The sequence below is a fragment of the Pinus tabuliformis genome, chromosome 9, assembly GCF_031772625.1.
Source record: "Pinus tabuliformis cultivar Carrire ecotype Pingquan chromosome 9, CPIR1, whole genome shotgun sequence".
In the NCBI taxonomy this organism is placed as follows: domain Eukaryota; kingdom Viridiplantae; phylum Streptophyta; class Pinopsida; order Pinales; family Pinaceae; genus Pinus; species Pinus tabuliformis.
The window spans coordinates 149,152,853-149,158,878 of record NC_142307.1 but is presented as its reverse complement, the minus strand read 5'-3'; the positions used below and the strand labels follow the sequence as shown (position 1 = coordinate 149,158,878).

The following is a 6,026-nucleotide window of genomic DNA, read 5'->3' as shown; positions in this document are numbered from 1 at the left end:
ACTGCGCAGTGGAGGATGCCCATTACATACCTAACAAGAATGGGTTCTTTGAGAGTAAGTATAGCTACTAGTTGAATTCCTGTCTTTGGGCTTCAGAATATTGTTGAAATCTTCTAATTTCACTGTTCTGTGATAATATTTGATTGTATTATTGTTCATATACCGGTGAATATTGATCAATATGAATGATTTTCCTTTCGCAGTTCCTGTGTTTTGATTCTTTATGAATAGGAATTGATTCATTCAACTAAAATTGGTATTGTTGATTTTGATGGTACCTCTGTTCTCCAGCTTGATGATTGGGTGTTGTGCCGAATTCAAGAAAAATGGTCATTCTTAAAGAGTACAAGGGGTGGAACGAGATGAATCACCAAGTGGAACGAGATGAATCACCAAGGGGCTGCAACTCCACGTTGTAAATGCTAGAGCCTGTGGAAGGAGACCTCCTTATCAGTATATGATGTGTTACAGAATTCTTGGATTATATAGTTTATTAGATATTCATTGGGGCATACGGCACATTGGTCGGGGTTAGATACAGTGAATTAGATTCCACCCACAAAGGTAGCATAGTATTTGGTTCTCATTGGTTGGTCACAGGAATCCACAATATGGTACAACAAGTTCTATTGGACGTATACTAATATAAACAATGTACCTTTTTATGTTTTTGGCGACGATAATCCTTGACTGTTCATGGTTCAATTGGATTTATGGTTTAGCCAAGGTTACACCATTTTGGGTTTCGTAATATACTCACTAATTCTAGATTGTTCATGGTTCCACTTGGATTATGGTTTAGCCATGGTTTCACCACAATCCAAGAGATTTTGGCTTTTGTAATATAGTCAACATCAGAGAAAATACAAACGACCCAGATCCATTAAAACCTTGAAAGTTTGTTCATGAACTCTCTAGATCCATCAAAACCTTGAAAGTTTGTTCATGAACTCTCCGAATCTGGTATAAAATGTGTACTATATTTGAAACTTCAATTTGCCATTAAATTAATGGGACATGAATTCCCACAAAGGAGTTCAGAAAGGTGCAATTAAGTTGAGCTTTCAACTTGTCATTCAATTGATGGACATTGAATATTAAATATAAGATAAATATATAGGAGTAGCATGTGAGTGTTAGTTTTATAAAGAAGATTCTTTCTATTATTAATAAAAATATAGATAGTTAGTTTCATTTTAAAGGGTTATAAATATGAGTTATAAATACAAGACTTAAAGGGTTGTAAATATGAGTTATTAATTGTTTTTATGCAAAACCTCATAAATAGTAATTTCTTTTTAATTGAGTGACTCAAATTCATGTTTCTTTAGGTTGAAGGTAAAGCCACTAAAGTGGAAAAAATTGTGATGCCAATAATCAGAGGGATTGTAATAAGAAATTTAATATTCCAAGAAGAGGAGGTAGTAGTAGATTCTAATAAATTAGCAATGCAACAACGAAAATGTTTGCAACAAATTTAGAGAGATCCACCTTGTTGAATAATGCACAGACTACATGGATAATGGATTTCCACACTTTATGCCTTACGGCGTTTCCTTTGCAACATCTGGTGCAAATGCTAGTTACTATTACCATCACCCTCCATCAAATCCTCGCCATACGACCTCGGCCGCTTAATTTTTGAACGATCAATAAACAGCCCGAACGGTTTATTGAACCATAAATGAAAGAAAAACAAAAATATCATTTCCATAGGGGACGAAGGGAGCCCGAGGGAGTGAAGATGCGATCGCTCAAGGGTTTGGAGGGGGAGAGCAGTAGACCCAGCAGTTATAAGAAAAGCTACAACGGCGGCAGCCGGAGCTTTGGCTATGAAAAATCAATGGACGAAAGCCGGATGTCGAGGAAGAGAATTGAACACGAGATCGATGGGGGGCTTGAGAGATCCAGGGACAGTTACCGCAGGGTTCCGCCCAGGAGTGACCGTGAGGGTTCTAGAAAGGGGTTTGATAGAATAGAGACACCGAGATCGAACCGTGAGTGGGGGTATAATAGAGATGGGAGTGATTTCTGCAAGGCCGTCTCCTACTTGATTTCTTGATGGTAAAATTTTCTTACCATCAATTTTATTCAAAATTTAGTAAGAATTTCTAAAAGAATTTCTAAATTTAAACTTTGTAATTTAAGCATTTCAAATATCCCAGAGTTTTTAAAACCCTAAAGACATTTATGCATTAAAAAATTCCTTTTTAAATAACAAAAATACACCATTTCATAATGTTTTTTTACCACCAAATTCAAACCCCTAAAAAAATATAAAATGCAGGCTAACTTGCTCCCATGAAAATGTGTGCGGGTTAAGCATATTGTGGTTATTAAACAAACTATTAACACTCACAACTATATAATACCAAAGCTTTCTAAAATTTTGAAACAAATGGCCGTGGAAGCACCCGGGTTGTTATCTTGAGTGCGGTAACCGAGTTTCGGTTGACACATTGCTGTTCATTTTTTGCTTGTGTTTTCCCCTCTTAAGAGACATCATGAGCAGGTCAGGGCAGCCCCCAGATCTCAAGAAGTAAGTATATAATGCACAGGTGGCAACCCAGTTTTCATTCTCGCTTTCCAACTAATCTAATCGATGATTTTTTTTAATGGGCATTGTTTTCCATGCAGGGTCTGTCTCAGCATAGATTTCCTCGGGCTTGGCGATGCATCAACGGAGGATGTTGGCTGAGAAAATCTGACGGACAGCCTTGGTTTCATTTGGTACCAATCCTCCTGTCGACTGCCTGGAGTTCCTTTCTGTTTCTCTCCCGCTCCCGGAGCTCCGCTCCGCCCCTTCTCATGCCCTACATGCTGCTGGATCAGCGAGCAGCGCTGGCTGGAACCACGATGCAGGTTCACTGCTACTACGCAATGGTTCATTTTTACATAACAACTCAACAACTCTCAGGAAGGCCAGGTATCTCGGATTAATTTAAATTACCAAGGGCACAGTTTTCCTTTTCTGCTATTATTTTTGTTTGTTTTATTCTCAATGCTTAGCGATTACGATGTTTACTTACAGGTGTTTCAATGTTACTTCTTCGAACAGAGAGCTGTGCTACCAGCCAGACCCCTCCGCTCTTAACTGCTCGGGTAAGCAACGACCTCCGTTTTTTTCTTTTCTGGGTTGATGGGTTTCTGGCCGTAACTCTTTTGAGTATACTACCTTCTGGCTTCCAGGATTCCACTGTTGATGAGTGAGAAGTGGGAAGGGCCGATTGGCATCGTGGCACTGCTGATACTCAGCCCTGTAGCAGAAGTTAAAGTATAGATTAAATGTATTGAGTCCATAGTCCTCTTAGTGTCTCACGATTGATTTTTTGAGTTTTCTTGGTGTTGTATGCCTTTGGAAAACCCTGGTCAGCTCCACATATTTTGTATTTTCAGTATTACATTCCGAGAGGAGGTTTTTGTAAGTTTCCTTTTTGCTTCCTGAACTATGTAAAGCACGGATTCCTAATTTAGGCGTGCAACTAAGGGTTTGAACATGTATAACCTCCACTTGCATAATACTGCTGCATCTGCTTGTATTTAGCTATATGTAATTGTTTTTCCTGTTTATTAATATGGTTGTATTGAGAATTGATAATCGATGTTATGAACACCCGAATGGTTCTCCGAGTTCATGGCTGAAAGACTTAATCAGTTTAATTCTTTACTGTGTAAGAAAGTTCTATTTTATTGGCTGTCGTTTCACTAAATACAAAGTTTTTGTTGAGACTATTAGTGATTTTTCCTTCCCGTACAACCGAGGGTTTCTCTGTCACAAAGGGTGTTTTATCATCTCTGGTATACGACGAGTCATCCTTGGCCGACTCAGGCTTAGGTTACCGTCGATCCTAAAGTCCTCCGGTCCTTTGGTAATGTTCAGCTTCACTCTTAGCTAACACTTATCGGCCAGAGCTGGGCACAAAACTACTGTTACTACTTTTGTTTAGTAGGGACAGAGAGGTAAAAACTAGATAATTTCCTAATAACTTCTGTTGTTTGTCATTGAGCCAGTAAAAGAAGAAAATTTTACAGGACTAGCTGACTTAGGAAACTGTTAATTTATTTCTTAAAAGTTGGATTAAAAACCTGTGTATGTCGGTGTAGATTCTGTTAAGAGAATAAACCTTGGTATTTCATTTAGTATGTAAAGAATTCCTCTATGAGATTTAGGATTAAAATCCTGTACTCCGTGAGTAAATCTATGTAGTTCCTATAAAAAAAAATAAGCAGATAGACTATATAGTAAACTTAAAGAAAACAATAGTCTCTGTTAACCCTTATCGAATGGAAGGGTAGGAAAGAAAAGAAAAAAAAGAAGACACCAGCAAACAGGGATATGGTCCATACTGTGTAATTGTAAGTAGAATCAGAAGCTCTTCCGCAGCAAGGTTTCTTAGAGAGCTGTAGAGCTCAAGGACGAGACACCCTGTAGCAACGGACGCAAAACAACAACAGTTATTAGGAAATTATACAGTTTTTACCTCTCTGTCCCTACTAAACAAAAGTAGTAACAGTAGTTTTGTGCCCAGCTCTGGCCGATAAGTGTTAGCTGAGAATGAAGTTGAACGTTACCAAAGGACCGGAGGACTTTAGGGTCGACGGTAACCTGGGCCTGAGTCAGCCAAGGATGACTCGTCGTATACCGGAAATGATAAAACACCTCTTACGACAGAGAAACCCTCGGTTGTACGGGAAGGAAAAATCACTAATAGTCTCAACAAAACTTTGTATTTAGTGAAACGACAGCCAATAAAATAGAACTTTCTTACACAGTAAAGAATTAAACTGATTAAGTCATTCAGACCTGAACTCGGGAACCATTCGGGTGTTCATAACATCGATTAACAATTCTCAATACAGCCATATTAATAAATAGGAAAAACAATTACATATAGCTGAATACAAGTAGATGCAGCAGTATTATGCAAGTGGAAATTATACATATTCAAACCCTTAGTTGCACGCCTAATTTAGGAAACCGTGCTTTACATAGTTCAGGAAGAAAAAAAAAAAAAACTTACAAAACCCTCCTCTCAGAATGTAACACTGAAAATACAAAATATGCGGAGCTGACCAGGGTTTTCCAAAGGCATACAAGACCAAGAAAACTCAATAAATCAGTCGTGGGACACTAAGAGGACTATGGACTCAATATATTTAATCTATACTTTAACTTCTGCTACAAGGCTGAGTATCAGCAGTGTCACGGTGCCAATCGGCCCTTCCCACTTCTCACTCATCAACAGTGGAATCCTGGAAGCCAGAAGGTAGTATACTCAAAGGAGTTACGGCCAGAAACCCATCAACCCAGAAAAGAAAAAAAAAAACGGAGGTCGTTGCTTACCCGAGCAGTTAAGAGCGGAGGGGTCTGGCTGGTAGCACAACTCTCTGTTCGAAGAAGTAACAGAATCCTCCGTTGAAACACCTGTAGGTAAACATCGTAATCGTTAAGCATTGAGAATAAAACAAACAAAAAAATAATAGCAGAAAAGGAAAACTGTGCCCTTGGTAATTTAAATTAATCCGAGATACCTGGCCTTCCTGAGAGTTGCTGTGTAAGAATGAACCATAGCGTAGTAGCAGTGAACCTGCATCGTGGTTCCAGCCAGCGCCGCAGGTTGATCCAGCAGCATGTAGGGCATGAGAAGGGGCGGAGCGGAGCTCCGGGAGCGGGAGAGAAACAAAAAGGAACTCCAGGCAATCGACAGGAGGATTGGTACCAAATGAAACCAAGGCTGTCCGTCAGATTTTCTCAGCCAACATCCTCCGTTGATGCATCGCCAAGCCCGAGGAAAACTATGCTGAGACAGACCCTGCTCGTGCCACGTACCGTGGCAGAGCAGGGCATGGAAAACAATGCCCATTAAAAAAAATCATCGATTAGATTAGTTGGATAGCGGGAATGAAAACTGGGTTGCCACCTGTGCATCATTCACGCCGAGTTTGGGTGTATCACATGGTAAAGTACAACATTCATTAAGTTTGAGACTTATGACGTGAACCGTAATCACTGTATAGAAATTTTC

At 39.4% G+C, this 6,026-nt stretch overlaps 1 long non-coding RNA gene across 1 annotated transcript; it reads right to left on the bottom strand.

Annotated features, from left to right (window-relative positions):
* Positions 1–4,841: 4,841 nt before the first annotated feature.
* On the bottom strand, positions 4,842–5,820 carry LOC149147549 (uncharacterized). The gene is made up of 3 exons (XR_016263555.1): positions 5,533–5,820; positions 5,345–5,425; positions 4,842–5,253 (listed from the first exon to the last, which is right to left on the bottom strand). It is a non-coding gene; the product is annotated as an uncharacterized LOC149147549 (long non-coding RNA).
* Positions 5,821–6,026: the final 206 nt, after the last annotated feature.